This window comes from Eschrichtius robustus, chromosome 4 (assembly GCF_028021215.1).
Source record: "Eschrichtius robustus isolate mEscRob2 chromosome 4, mEscRob2.pri, whole genome shotgun sequence".
In the NCBI taxonomy this organism is placed as follows: domain Eukaryota; kingdom Metazoa; phylum Chordata; class Mammalia; order Artiodactyla; family Eschrichtiidae; genus Eschrichtius; species Eschrichtius robustus.
This window is the reverse complement of record NC_090827.1, coordinates 118087741-118102385: the sequence shown is the minus strand read 5'-3', so window position 1 is coordinate 118102385 and position 14645 is coordinate 118087741.

Below are 14645 nucleotides of genomic sequence, written 5' to 3'. Positions count from 1 at the left end.
TGGCTTAAATGGAAATTGTGGGTCAGCCAGGCATCTAAACACTTTATAGCAATTGTTCTAACATTGCTTAAATGTTTGGGGAATTAAAACTATTTAAATAAACTGTTGGATTTTAAGAGAAAGGGGAAGGGGCAGGCTGCCGAATATGAAAAAGAGCTGCCGTAAGAAAAGTTGATGGAAATTATAAAACATTATTGGTCTAAAATAGGAAGCAAATCATTTACAGTACATGAGGTGAAAACCAGGAAGTTTGGAAGAAAGTGGTTAAGGCTCAGAGAAGCTTGAATGCTTGTGTTGTCTGTGACATTTGACATGCTGCAAAAGAAGCATAGAAATTAAACTCTGTAGAAAGCAGAGCTGCACAATACCACTGCGGATGATTTCAGTCTTTTGGGAAATTGTAGACGTGGGAAGTGTAATTTTTTTTGGTGCTGTTTACTTTGTATCTTATTATGAGATTTAAAAACTAATGTTTAACTGCATCTTGGTTTAGTAAAAGCAGAGCAGGCCATGGCTTCAAAGCGTTTCCATTTTCGGAAAGGATACATACCAAATTGTTACCAGTGGCAACTTTGGGGAGTGGGAGTGGGGCATGGTCTGAGCCATGCTTTCACCTTTTAACTTCGCGCATGTTTGTGATTTATGATAAAGTTAATTTTGAAAGTGAACATTTTAAACAATTTTTATCTTCCTTCCCTCTCCTACCCAACCATATTTTAAATTTTTGTCTTGAGGTTACAAAATGGGTCCATGCCTGTTGTAAAAATTTATGGTGATTTATTTAATCAGTTCCTATAGATAAATTTTGGGGTTGTCTATTTTTCGTTTGCTATGACAACCACTGTTAAGGTATCATGCTTGTATATTTCATATGTTTCTGTATTACTGTAGGATAAATTCATAGAAGAATTCCTGAGTCAGAGCAACTGTGCACTTTAATTTTGTGAAATGTGCTAAATAGCTTGTCAAAATGTTGTAGCAATTTATACTTCCACAAAAGTGCATGATTATTCTAATTTCACCAAGACTGGATATTAGTATTCTTTTTAATCTTGGCCTATCTTATAAGTAAAATTGGTTTCTTCTTGTTTAAGTTGAATTGATTATTAGTGGAGTTGGGAATAGTTTCATATGCTTAATGGCGGTTATGTTATTTTAAAAGAAATTGGTTTGTAAGAGTTTTCTATATAAAGTGGTATTTACCCTTTACCGTACATATTGAAAATATTTTCTCCTTTGTTTGTAGTGTCTCTTTATATAACAGAATTGTGGTTTTATGAAGTCAAATGCGTCATTTTTTTTTTTTTTTCCTTAGGGCTTCTGGGTTTCATATAATCATTAGAAAGAATTATAGGAATATTCTCATCTACATCACTGCCATCTTATTGGTGAATAGTGGGGACTCAAAAACTGGGTCTAAAATCCATAAGACCATGTACGGAGCTATGGGTAATCAAGTTGGTAGAAACATTAGCCCCCTTAAAATTATTAAACATACCTCTCCTATCTTTTGTGTGCATTATTTCATCCTTAGTTTTCTAACACTATCGTCCTTAGCAATTATTACATGCTACTCAGAAGGTTAAGTGTAAAAATTAAAAGCTATTTCTATGATTAAAAAAAAGAAAGAAAAGAAGAAATTCTCATTTTGCAATCCCTAACGTTACTAAAATACAAAGTGCAGTCTCTTTTTGGAAAAGAGGTCATGCTGTGCAGATCATTTATGGTATATCAGTTGGTTCCCATCTAATGACTTAGTCAAGATGGAGATGTGTATTTTGTGTCACTAATGCTGTGAGTAACAGTTCCTGATAGTCCATTCCTACATGAATCATTGCCATAAAGGGACTGCTGGATATCAAGCTCACTGGAGAATAAGCCACACCATGCTTTCCCAAATGAGGATGAGATCACTAAGTCTTAGAGAAAGAGGAGAAATACAAATTTCTATCAGTTACTAAATTTGGTCATCTCATAGAGTTATGTACCATTTTCCTATCCCAGCATATATAAACAATACCTGTCCTTAAAGGCTCAGCACAAACACACTTTTCTCTGTGATGCCTATTTTAATCTCTCTATCCAGGATTCATTATTTCTGTTTTCTAAATTCTCATAGCCCTTTGTGTATACTACTCTTCCCCAAGTATCTCTGTCTATTTGTTTTCCAGTTATTTAAGTAGCCATGATTTATTCTTATTAGAATGTAAACTCACTGGGGGAAAGATGTTTGTTTAAATCAACTTGGCATTTCCTCACAGTGCTTATTATGATGACATTACTCATCTGAATGGGTAAAAACAGAATTAAACTAGGTTGGAGAGAAATACAGAAATTCAAAATTAGAAATCAAGAAAATGGGCTTCCCTGGTGGCGCAGTGGTTGAGAGTCTGCCTGCCGATGCAGGGGACACGGGTTCGAGCCCTGGTCTGGGAAGATCCCACATGCCACGGAGCGACTAGGCCCGTGAGCCACAACTGCTGAGCCTGCGCGTCTGGAGCCTGTGCTCCGCAACAAGAGAGGCCGCGATAGTGAGAGGCCCGCGCACCGCGGTGAAGAGTGGCCCCCGCTTGCCGCAACTAGAGAAAGCCCTCGCACAGAAACGAAGACCCAACACAGCCATAAATAAATAAATAATAATTAAAATTAAAAAAAAAAAAAAAGAAATCAAGAAAATAGAAAGTTTTAGAATAAGAAAAGAGAACCAATAAAACTATTGAAAAGCTGATCACTAGCCCAGGTAATTCAGTTGTAATGGCTAGCAAACAAGAAAGAAAAAAAATGCAAATCTTAGGCTTCTTTACTTTTGCTGTGTAACTATTAAAAAAAAAAAATCGTCTCAGATAATTATGACTTATAGTGGCCTGTTCTGCTCTTTGAGGGACTATTCAATAACACCCCCCACCCCGGTTTGTTTATTTATTTATTCATTTTGGCTGCCGCACGGCATGAGGGATCTTGGTTCCCTGACCAGGAATCAAACTCGTGGCCCCTGCAGCGGAGGCATGGAGTCCTAACCACTGGACCGCCAGGGAATTCCCAAAACCCAGTTTGTTTTACACATTAAAAATTTTTTCAAGTTACAGCAAATAAGAACACACAAAATAGCTCTAGGAACTAGGCAGAAGAGAAAATTAACATGTCTAACAAGTGATTTGTACTTTAAAATTTATGACTATTCTTTCCATCTGGATGATATTTGTCATTCTCCACATTGGTATGATTCAGGCAAGTCTATACTTCATATAAATACAATTAATTTTTATTGATTTTTTGACAGGAGAGTTCAGTCTAATATAGCAATTGTAGAGCCAAAAAAAAAATGTTTTTATTAAAACAGAATTTAATCTTCTCAATAAAGGCTAAAATTATGTTTTATATTGTCATTTTATTTGAACCAGAGGGACTGGCTTTGGGATTCTTTGAAATCTACAGACTTGTAGATTTGTAGCCACAGGCTTCCTGGATAGCTTGTCTGGGTGTGCTTAAATCGAAGCAATGTGATTTTCTTCAAGGAAAACTAGCTCATTAAGGTGCTATCATTCCTCAGTCATCAACAGAGAATGGCCAACAATTGCCTTGGGAAAGGAGGAAGAACCTTACATAAGCGGGCACTGATTTTTGATTTTTTATTTTATGGAATCTGTCTCCTAGTGATTAACACAGAAATTCCTCTGGCGATTATGGACTCTCTTATAAATGATTCTGATAATTTACAGCCTGGCAGGAGCAACTTCAACTCAAACATGTGTGTAATTCACTCTTCTGGCTCATTTCCATCACATTTCCCCCCAGTCCTGATCCTTTCCCACGTGTGAAATGTTTCACACTGAGATTATATGGTCCCCTTTGCCAGAAAAAATTGACCTACCACACAGAGAATACTATAGCTGATTTCCCAGGGTGCATTCCAATGGAAAGTAAGGATATTCTTGATAAAGGAATTCCATAGTCAGTTCTCACGCTTCATTTCTAATCACTGATTTCAGCCTCCTCCTACCCCTTCTGCCAGTTTTTACCTCCCCCCCCCCCGCCTTTTTGTTTTTGAACTATCAGATTTATGGGCATATAACCCAGTTAATACTTTTTTAATTTTAGTTCCTTGTCTATTTATATTTCTTTTCCTCTAGTAGGTATGCTAATGATCTGTGAAACGTCCAAAATGTGGGTATTAACAGATAAAAGAAACAAATGATTGAGATCATATAAACCCCAAATCCCTCCCTGAACGGAGAAGCATATTAAAATTTCCCAGTCCTGTAAAAGATACGTAACTTGGCTCTAATGTAACTCTTATCTTTATTAGTAGTAACATTTACATTATTATTAAATGGCCTTATTTATTTCCTATTGTGTGTGGTAATGGTGGGCTGAGGAAAGGCAGATAACCATGTTAATAGCACTGGCCAGTAAGGTGGTAGGTTACGTTCCTGGGAAGAAATCTTTTTGCTACAAATGTATTACATGTCTACAGTTTTCAATGCATCGTACCTTGCCAGGCTTCCCAACATGAATTTGGGAAATGGATATGGAATGAAGGTGGGGAAAGAGTATAATCAGTAGACAAAGATATTGCAGAAGACATACCACAAGGGGCTAGCCAGAGAGCCATAAAAATGGAGCCAAAGGGACCAGTCTGGGACCAATGCTCAGTTGCTATTTATTCAGTTAACATGTGCCAGTCACCTATGATAGGCTAGGCTGTGGAACAAGGTTCTGGGGATAGAGCAGTTAACTATTGAGTTGGCCGAAAAGTTCACTTGGGTTTTTCTATAACATCTTATGGAAAAAACCAAACGAACTTTTTGGCCAACCCAATGCAAGGGAATCACTGTATTTCCCACACAGAGTTTACAGTCTAGCATACAGCTAGAAAGAAGTAGTAGCAGAAGATGAGGCAGTCATAAGGACAGAATGAAGCATGGTAAGAATTGGGAAAATATGCTTCATGTCCAAAGCTGTAAGTGTAAATGTTTCTCTTACGCTGCCCTAATGTGGCTTATCAAGCTGAGGACACAGAGTCAATTGGCTGAAAGATATGGCGATAACTAAGACATAGTCCTTGAATGTAGGCATTTAAATCTAGAGAATGCCACATGTAATGTATTCAAGGATTACTATATTTTAAGGCAGTATGTGATCCATGCCATTAGGGACAAAACGATCAGAAATTGACTGAATACCACTACACTGGCTTCAGCACGCCGTCTTTAATCCTAGTGTTCCTTCTTTGATAAAGGTGCCTCTCCCTCAGCTGTCAACTTAGAGAAGCAATAATTGGCTATTTTACATATATGTGGCCAGGGTATACCTGAACCAAATCATACCAGTCAGTTCATAGCCTGGTAGATAATATATGATGAAGCCTGGCCTGAAACTATGAATTGACCAACTGGATTATTTTTCACTGGAATTGAGCTTAAAGCCACTAAGAGAACAAAGCAATCAGCATGGGGAGGTGATTCAGAGAGTTGAGAAGAACTGTGCTGTCCGTGAAATAAACAGGAACAGTGGAATCGGGTTCATGAAGAAGCTTCAGTGCAGTCCTGGAGGTCAGGGAGAGCCCTGAGCTCCCATCCTCCCCTCTGCCTTATGAGAAGATGACTTATCATCACAGAATGGTACATGGATGACAAGAGCAGATTGGGAAGATTAGTGTTGGTAGAAACCTGAATTCTTTCCTGAATTGGTTCAGGAAAGAATCGAAGGAGAAAAATTCAAAGCAGCAAATACATACAAGTATTCTGAGGAGTTTTTGGGTGAAGGGGAGGAGAGAAATAGGGCAGTGATGGAGGAAAAAGTAGGGTCAGGAGATGAAGTCTTTTAAGATGGGGAAAGTAATAGCATATTTTTCTGTTGGTAGGAAAGCTTCAGTAGAGAGGGGAAGAATGACGATACAGGAGGAAAGGGATAGAGTTGCTAGAGTGATGTCCTTGAGCAAGTGAGAGAGGTTGGGACCTGCTGACAAATGGAATTCATCCTTCATAATGGCAAGAAGACAGAGTTCTTGGGGCCAGGTGCCTGTATGTAGGTAGCTGTGGCGGTGAGAGCTTGAGGAAGTTCTGATTGTTTTTATTTTTTAAGTGACATTGGAAACAGCCCAATCAGCTTCCAGGGGTAGGAGGTACAGGAAGTGTGAGGAGAGAGGGCGAGGTATGCAACTGTTGAGTGAGGGAAGGAAGGGATTGCAACTGTGATGGCACCATTCAGGCTCCCTTGATGGTTAGTGATCATGAATTTAAAGTGAAACCATCAAAGCCAGCTGTGTTGTGAGCCTGGAGTAGATGCAGACTTGGATTTAGCAGTGTTGTGACTGGACACGTGAGGCGTGCACAGGGAGATAGATATGGGAGTATGGTGGGTATGAGAGGGAATGATTATAGAAATTGAGGAATCTAACCTCATCAGGGGAAACGTGAGGTTGTGAAGGGGTGAAAGTGAAAAGGTGGTAGGTGGGGACCCTGGCTGTGGGAGTGAATGGCTAAGGTAGGGCAGAGGACAAGATTCCTACCAGAGAGGAAGCCAGCAAACAGCTTTCACATTCTATTAAAATGATCTGTTCATGTGTCTGTTTCTCAGTAGGTCGGGCTTCTCAGCCTTGGCACTACTGACATTTTAGACTGCATAATTCTTTATTGGGATGGGGAGAGCTGTTCCATTCATACTGTAGGATGTTTAGCAACTACACTGGCTTCTACCCAGTAGATGCCAGTAGCACTGTCCCAGTGGCGACAATCAAAAAATGTCTCTGGACTTACCAAATGTCCCCTGTGAGACAAAACCAACCTTGGATGAGAACCACGACACTGGCCCACAGGCCTCTTAATAGAGGATGCACCTGATTCATTATTACATTCCCAATGTTTTAAAAATACTTGGGTACATAGTGAAAACTCAACGGATGTGTGATAAACTGAAGATTTTTAGTAATAGTGGGTAAGATGCTATGTTAAAGGTCCCCAAGATCACCCCCAGGTTTGGTGATTTGCTAGGAGAACTCACAAGACCCAGTATACAGTCATAGATACGATATATCACAGCAAAAGGCTACAAAGTACAATGAGCAAAGGGAAAAGGCACATGGGATGAAGTCCAGAGAAATTTGGATATAAGGTTTTTTGGGTTTTTTTTTAACATCTTTATTGGAGTATAATTGCTTTACAATGGTGTGTTAGTTTCTGCTTTATAACAAAGTGAATCAGTTATACATATACATATGTTCCCATATCTCTTCCCTCTTGCATCTCCCTCTCTCCCACCCTCCCTATCGGATATAAGTTTTGAAGGGTCCTCTCCCAGTGAAGTAACACAAGATTCACTTAATTCACCCTGGTAATGAGTTGTGATAACTCCTTTCTAGCTGTTGCCAACCAGGGAAGCTTGTTAAAAACTCAGTGCCCAGGGTTCTTATTGGAGGCTGGTCATGTAGGCACCCTCTGACTGACATGCAAATTCCAAAATCCCAGAAGGAAAGCAGGTGTTCAGGAAAAACAACATTGTCTGCACACTTTAGGCACAATGGGTGCCTAAACATCAGTTCTGAGAATGGTTCCCCCTGCTTCCCTGAAATCCAACTTCCCAGATACTAACCAAGGGTCAACCTTGCAAGCAGGACTTTCAGAGCATGGAAATTGGGTCTGCTTTGTTAACTCTTTTCTGCACAGGGGATTTATATTACACATCACATGGAGAAACGATTCAATTTCCACTTAATCCCTGCTTTCAAAATTCTTAATCCCCTGACCAAATGCCTCATTTTCCATGTCTTTTTTTCTATACCAACTAGCAAAAAAGAAATGTCTCTAGTCCAGCATCACACAGCTCTGCATATCCCATTTCTCTAAATGGCAGTTCAGAGACCATTTATTATTAATAAGCCATGTTGCCAGGAGATCTGAAACTTTACCTTTACTCCAACCTGCCAAGAAAACAAAACATTCTCCATGCTAGTTCATATAGGAAACAAAAGAGGGGCTTGTATTTGTATAATATTTAAGAACATTTTGTATATCCTGTCATAGCTGCTTCAACCTTAGAGCAAATATACTTAATAGCATACACTATACATGATATACATATTAGAATGAAATATATATATATAATAGATGAAAATAAGGTTTACTGCAGCAAACATATTAACACTAGTTGCTTGAGCTGCCAACCAGATTAAAAGAATTCCCATTATTTAAAACCCTGTCTCAAAAAAAGAAATAATTCATATAAACTAAAATCCTAACTGAAGAATTTATCAGTAAATGTTACTCCCTATTGGCCACAGCCAAGAACAGAGAGGCTGCAGGAATGAGAAATGCTGAGTTGCTCTCTGTAATTCCACTCCTTCCTTGATCAGTTAAAATGCCCTAGTAAAGATGCTGTAATAAAATGCAAGTGAGTGACAATGTATATTTTAGTAAAATGTTGAAATATGCTCAAACTTTTAAAAAGGTAATTCATTTGTTAGCTCCACAGTTATTAAGAGCATGGAATCAGACCATGATTAAGTCCTGAATACTTTACCTAGTAGTCATGACTTCTGGGCAAGTGACAATTTCTCTAAGGTTCAATTCCCTCAATGATAAAATGAACTAGTAACAGTACTGACTTCCTAGGTTTTGAGTAGTGAAAGAGATAATGCATGTAAGCACATAGCCTGTCCTCATAGCACTGGCCCATAGTACATTCTCAATAAATGTCAGCTCTTGTTTTAGTGACACATTATTTGCTATTGCTCTTTGTACATTCATTCAAAACGCTTTTGACACTAGACCTTGCTCTAGGTAGTAAGAGTATATCAGTAAACAAGATAGTCATGGCCTCTATCCTCAGAATGCTAAGACTCTAACAGGCAATTAAGTATGTATTATAACAAGTGATACTCTGATACGCAAGGGTAACAAAATAATTGAAACATAACCCATAGATTACGGAGATCCATCAGTGTGTTAGACACTGGCTTAAGGAACCTTTAAATTAGCATACAGGGCATATGGATCGATCCCATTTTGTAAAAACAGCAGTAAAAATAATCTTATAAATGACTAATTATGTTCGTTGTTGACCAAGTGAAAGATGAGAAAGATGGGTATCAGTTTATACAGCTGGCATAAGGAAGAGGTGGTATTTCGTACAACTTTCCCTAGATTCACAGATTGGGGTTAACATGTTACTTCTGAGATTTGAGAAAGTTTTAATTAAAACAGTTTTAAATAAAATATTTCTACATAGGGAGATAATTTCGAAGACGACTGCCAAAGTCCGAGGAAGAGGTGATGCACGTCTGACCGAGATGTTGGAGGAAGAGAAGAAACAGAAAGACAATTCTAAGTTAGCACTGCTGAACCTTGCAACTGGTAAGATGTTGCAAGGAACAACATCAAGGAAGCGAGGAAGAGGAGCAGTCGGGACAACTCTCAGATTTCCAGCCAAGATAAATGGATACAATTAAGCTAACCCGAGAGCATAAGAGAGGGATGGGGTGCTCAAAACTGAGGGATTAGGGCTTCCCTGGTGGCGCAGTGGTTGAGACTCTGCCTGCTAATGCAGGGGACGCGGGTTCGAGCCCTGGTCCAGGAAGATTCCACATGCCGTGGAGCAACTAAGCCCATGCACCACAGCTACTGAGCCTGCGCTCTAGAGCCCATGAGCCACAACTACTGAGCCCGGGTGCCACAGCTACTGAAGCCAGTGCACCTACAGCTCGTGCTCCACAACAAGAGAAGCCACCGCAATCAGAAGCCCGTGCACCAAAACGAAGAGTAGCCCCCACTCACTGCAACTAGAGAAAGCCCGCGCACTGCAACGAAGACCCAATGCAGCCAAAATTAAAAATAAACAAAATAAATAAATTTATTAAAACAAACAAACAAAAACTGAGGGATTATGATTTGATCCTGAGCACGCTGACACTAGGCACCTACAGGACATCGGGGAGGAGAAAGTTGTTTGACAAAAGGGTCTCCATCTCAGGAGAGACATCAAGATTGCAGATGAATATTGACTGGGAAGTCAGTCAATATTCATTTTTCCAGTGTCTGCTCTGTGGCAGGTACTTGCTTGGCCTGTAAAAGCTGTTAAGTCAGAGGTTGTGTCTCCTGGTTTGTTTCCTTCCCTCTATTTACTCTTCCACTTAGTCCCTGACTCTTATGTCCTTATCTTATACCTTGTCAATACAAGTAACTTCAACTAACTCCACAATCTCAAGTTCAAGCTTTCTAACTCTCTGCTCACCATGTCCTCTCATTCCAGTTTCCTCCTCTGGTACCCTGACTCACTGGAATCTACAATTCTACAACCTTTTCATTGTCAGTTCACAACACTCCTGTTCTCACTCTGCTTCTTATCTAGTTTAAATTCCAACCCCTTCTCCCCTGATGACTCCTACAGAGCCTTACTTTCTCAGTCACCTCCCCTGCAGCTAGAGGTTTTTATGTGACTCATTTCTGACCCATAAACTGTTAGTAGAAACTGGTGAGGTTTGTGTGTGTGTGTGTGTGGGGGGGGTGGAGTGGTTTTGGGAAAGCTTTGGTGTGTCTCCTTCCTTCCCCCTTTGTCCTGTCTTAACTGAAGTCATGATGGCTAAAGTCTTGGCAACCGTGTTGCAACCACAAATGAAAAGCCATGAGGACAACCAAGATGTCGCTGGCCCTGACACATTGGAGCAGCCAAACCAAAGGCAGCAACTGCATTCCTCTAGATATCTTTTAATGTAAAACGGAATCTCCATTTGAGGCAGAAAGCATTCCTAAGTAATATGCCCCACAAAAATAAGGGTGTTATGCTGCATCTGTGTCCTTTAGAGAGTTTTGTGTCATTGTGAATGTTTTTCACCAATATTCTGCTATAGGCATTGGGGAAAGTTGATGCTGTTTAAACAAAGGAAAAACAAATTTAGATCTCTATTTTAGAAAGAGCCCTCGGTTGAATGTATGGACGATTACAAAGGACAACATTTTCCTTCCTTTAGATAACCCTTCCTTACTCTGTGATCTTGGTGGTGGTCACACAGCCCCTGACTCCATGGCCCTGGTAATTACCCCAAGGAATGAAATATGAACCAAATAGGGCCAATCAGAATCCATCCTTAGGATTGTTCTAACCAGAGCTAGAGGGGGAAAGCGGAGCCCTGATCCTGGCACCTTGGAGCTGGGATTCTGGAAATCCCAGTCATTTAGGCCATGAAACCCACTGTTATAGGCTGGGTGCTCTGGAGGCAGACAGAGATGGAGTTTGGGGTACAGGGGTTTATTAGGGGTCAACCCAATGGAAAAGATACATTGTTGAGTGGAGGGAGAAGAGGAATTGTGATGCAGGTTTGACAAAGCCCCAGCCCAACTGGCAGGGACCTCTGGAGTAAGGAAAGCCCATCAGCATCCTGCCTGTGCCTCAAACGGCTGGCCAGCCTCACTTTGTCCCCAGATGCATGCCACCGTGGGAAAGGTGTGACCTACAATGAGGTGGCTCTCCACAGCTGAGGCAGACCTGAAAGGAGCTGGCAGCTGGAGGCTGTTGGCTCACTGCGTTCCACGCAGCTGGCAGCAAGTCCGTTCTGGAAGGGACATGCCCGTGCATCTCCATGTCCACCACACTCACCAGGTGGAGAAAGTCTGTCTGCAAAAGGTGAGAATGGGGCCAATCTATTGACAAACCCAGAGCTGAGGGACAGAAAAAGAAACCTAATAAGATGCTTGAGTCTACAGACCCAGTTGCAGCTGAAGCCAGAAACACCCTTACCATTCTTAGTTTCTTGAGTCATTAAGTTCCCTTTTTTGTCTTAGTCACTTTAGCCATGTCAGTCAGGGTTCATACAGTAGTGTTTAAGGTGATAATTGATTTTAAAGAAAAATAAGTGACAGAAAGACCTTTACAGAGTTGGGGAGCATTGATGAGGGACTTAAGACAGTAGCCATGGTGATGTACATGTGTTACACAGAAGAGGTGATGGGCTGCAATGACTAAGAGTAAAGCAAGAATCAAGGAGAGCGAGAATTCTCAGAAAAATTCCCAGCATTTAGCTTAGGTGATAGCCTCACTCTCCTCCCCTATTTATACAGAGAGGGAATAAAGGAACAGCAGGAAAGGGGGAGGAATTTATGGATTTAGGTTTATAACATACTACATTTTGAGTGCATCCAAAGGACTTATTTAAATTGCTAGCTCATAAATTTTCAGTGAAAAATATCACTACTGACTGGCGGGAAAACTTAAAACAGCTGATCATCTGAGGAGTTTTTTTGGTCAGAAGGGCCTATTTGCAAAGCTAAATTTAAAGCAGAAATTTGCTTGAGTCAGGATAAAATAAGTTAAAGGATGCTTTTTAATTATCATGAAGCTATGATACTCATCTTCATTACAAGGATAGCTCTGCAAAGAAAACTTGAACGCTTTGTCAGTTGGCCAGGGTACCTGTGTCCTTGGACAGTAGGAGCAAAAACTTGGAAAATACTAACTCATCACCTCTCTTTTTATCACCCAAGACTTAATGCAGATTTCTTTGTCTGTTTACCATTATGTTATTATCTCATGACATACAAGTTCCAAGCTTATACTCTATGTGTTTTAAGAAAATTACTTTCGGACAACATCTAGGGGGTAGATATTGCCTCATTTTGCCTCCTAAATTATATGAAATTACCTTATGAGATGGATACTATGGAAACAAATTTTATTTACATGAATCTTCATTTGCAGGAAGTTGCACTGATTGACCTTTTCCCTATATTTTGGGGTTCATCTTCCTCTAGTGTCAATTACCCTCATGTTACATTCCTACAGGTACATGAGCAGTGAAGACGAGAGGAAGGCAAAAACCAGGGAGGAGCTCATGATGGGGTAGTGCTTGGTTTATTAAATTCCAACACCTGGAAATGAAGCTATCACATGATATATATTTTTTTAACTTCCTCATTTCATCCCAAATTATAGAATTGGCATCTGTATGGGAGGAATTAGTGATATACACAGCACCTCTTATATCGATGATATGTATTCATTGTACAATTGACATTACTGTGAGTTAGGTGTTGCCCCAACTTATACCTGAAAAATGTGTAATCCAAAGGTATAGACAAAGAAAAACTGTGTTGGATAATTGTGGGCACTAGTCTTAATTCTTTATGCCCTGCATGAGATCCTCATTATAGTACTTCCACCTCCTCTTCAACTTACCCCTTTCCCACTTAACTCATAACCCCTTATTTGTTATTGCTTCACACTGTCTGAAGTCACCTTCTACCCTCACTAGGACCTCTAGTCACTTAATTCTTCCCAATTCTCATAACCCATGAATTCTCAATGGGAATAATATCACCCTCAAAGGGACAAACTATTAAGTACACTCTGGGCAAGAACATCTCAGATGTTAGAATGGTTTGTGGTCCCCTCCAAAGGTCCACAGTATATAAGCAGATACACTGTACAGTGTATCTTTTGTGGTCAAATTTCATGGCGAGAGAGACTAGGAAAAAATTGTCTAAAAAGGCACCTTAAGGAATGATAATGGGGGGGGAAAAAAGGCCTAGAAACACTGACCTAGAACAACAACCTACCTGAATGCTCAATTAAATCTATACTGACTTTACTTCCGCCCTCCATTCCCCGTCCCTGTGATCTGTAGTATCTGGTCCAATGTTGTCTAGTGGAAATAAAATGTGAGCCTCATATGTATTTTAAATTTTCTAGTTGATTGCATTAAAGTGAAAAGAAATAGGTGAAATTGATTTGAAGAGTATATTTGACTTAACCCAATATATCCAAAATATTCAACATATAATCAATATAATAATTATTAAATATCTTACATTGTTTTTTGTGTGGGCTAAATCTTTAAAATCCAGTGTATATTTTATACTTATAGCATATTTGAATTTGAAAGTTAATTTTCATTGAAATTACTTGATCTGTTTTTAGATTTCATAACATGGCTAAAAAGTGGAATCACATACCCAAGTTATTCTAAACATATTTAAACATTTCCAAAAACCAAATAGAGTATCTAGTATTTTAATTTAAATTACTTAAGATTAAGTGAAATAAAAATTTCAGTTTCTCAGTCACACCAGCCAGACTTCAAGTGTTCGAAAGCCACATGTGGCTAATGGCTACCATATTAGAAAATGCTGGTTTGGCCTATTATTCCCTCACAGTTCTCTTTTGCCTTTTCTTTTCTGGATTGCTGGATACACAGGCATTGAAAATTGTAGAAGTTTAAGGTGCTAGCTCAGGACAGATACAGGATGTCAAAGTTCATTTATGTCCTCACTGTTATTAGGCAATTGTATATGGCTGTGTCTTGTGGACTTCCTTGCACACAGATAGCTACTAACACAGTTCAGTATCACAACTTCTCTATTCTGACTTCAGGGAAGACATCACAAATTAAAGATGGCTTTCTTTCACACTGAGTTCAAATGCAACCTCAAAATACTTTTTATAGGTTATTTCAACTACTATCACTTCTCTTAAGACAGTGTTTCAGTTAGCTACAATAAATTAACTGGAGTTACCATAAAAGTTGAAAGCATTCTGCCATTCTTGTCTTTGTTCATCCCACCATATTCCTTTCCAGAACATATTTTAAGTGAACATAATGGGTTTTAGATTAGAATATAAAATGATGCATGGGCATTAGAAGGCAAACGCCATAGCAT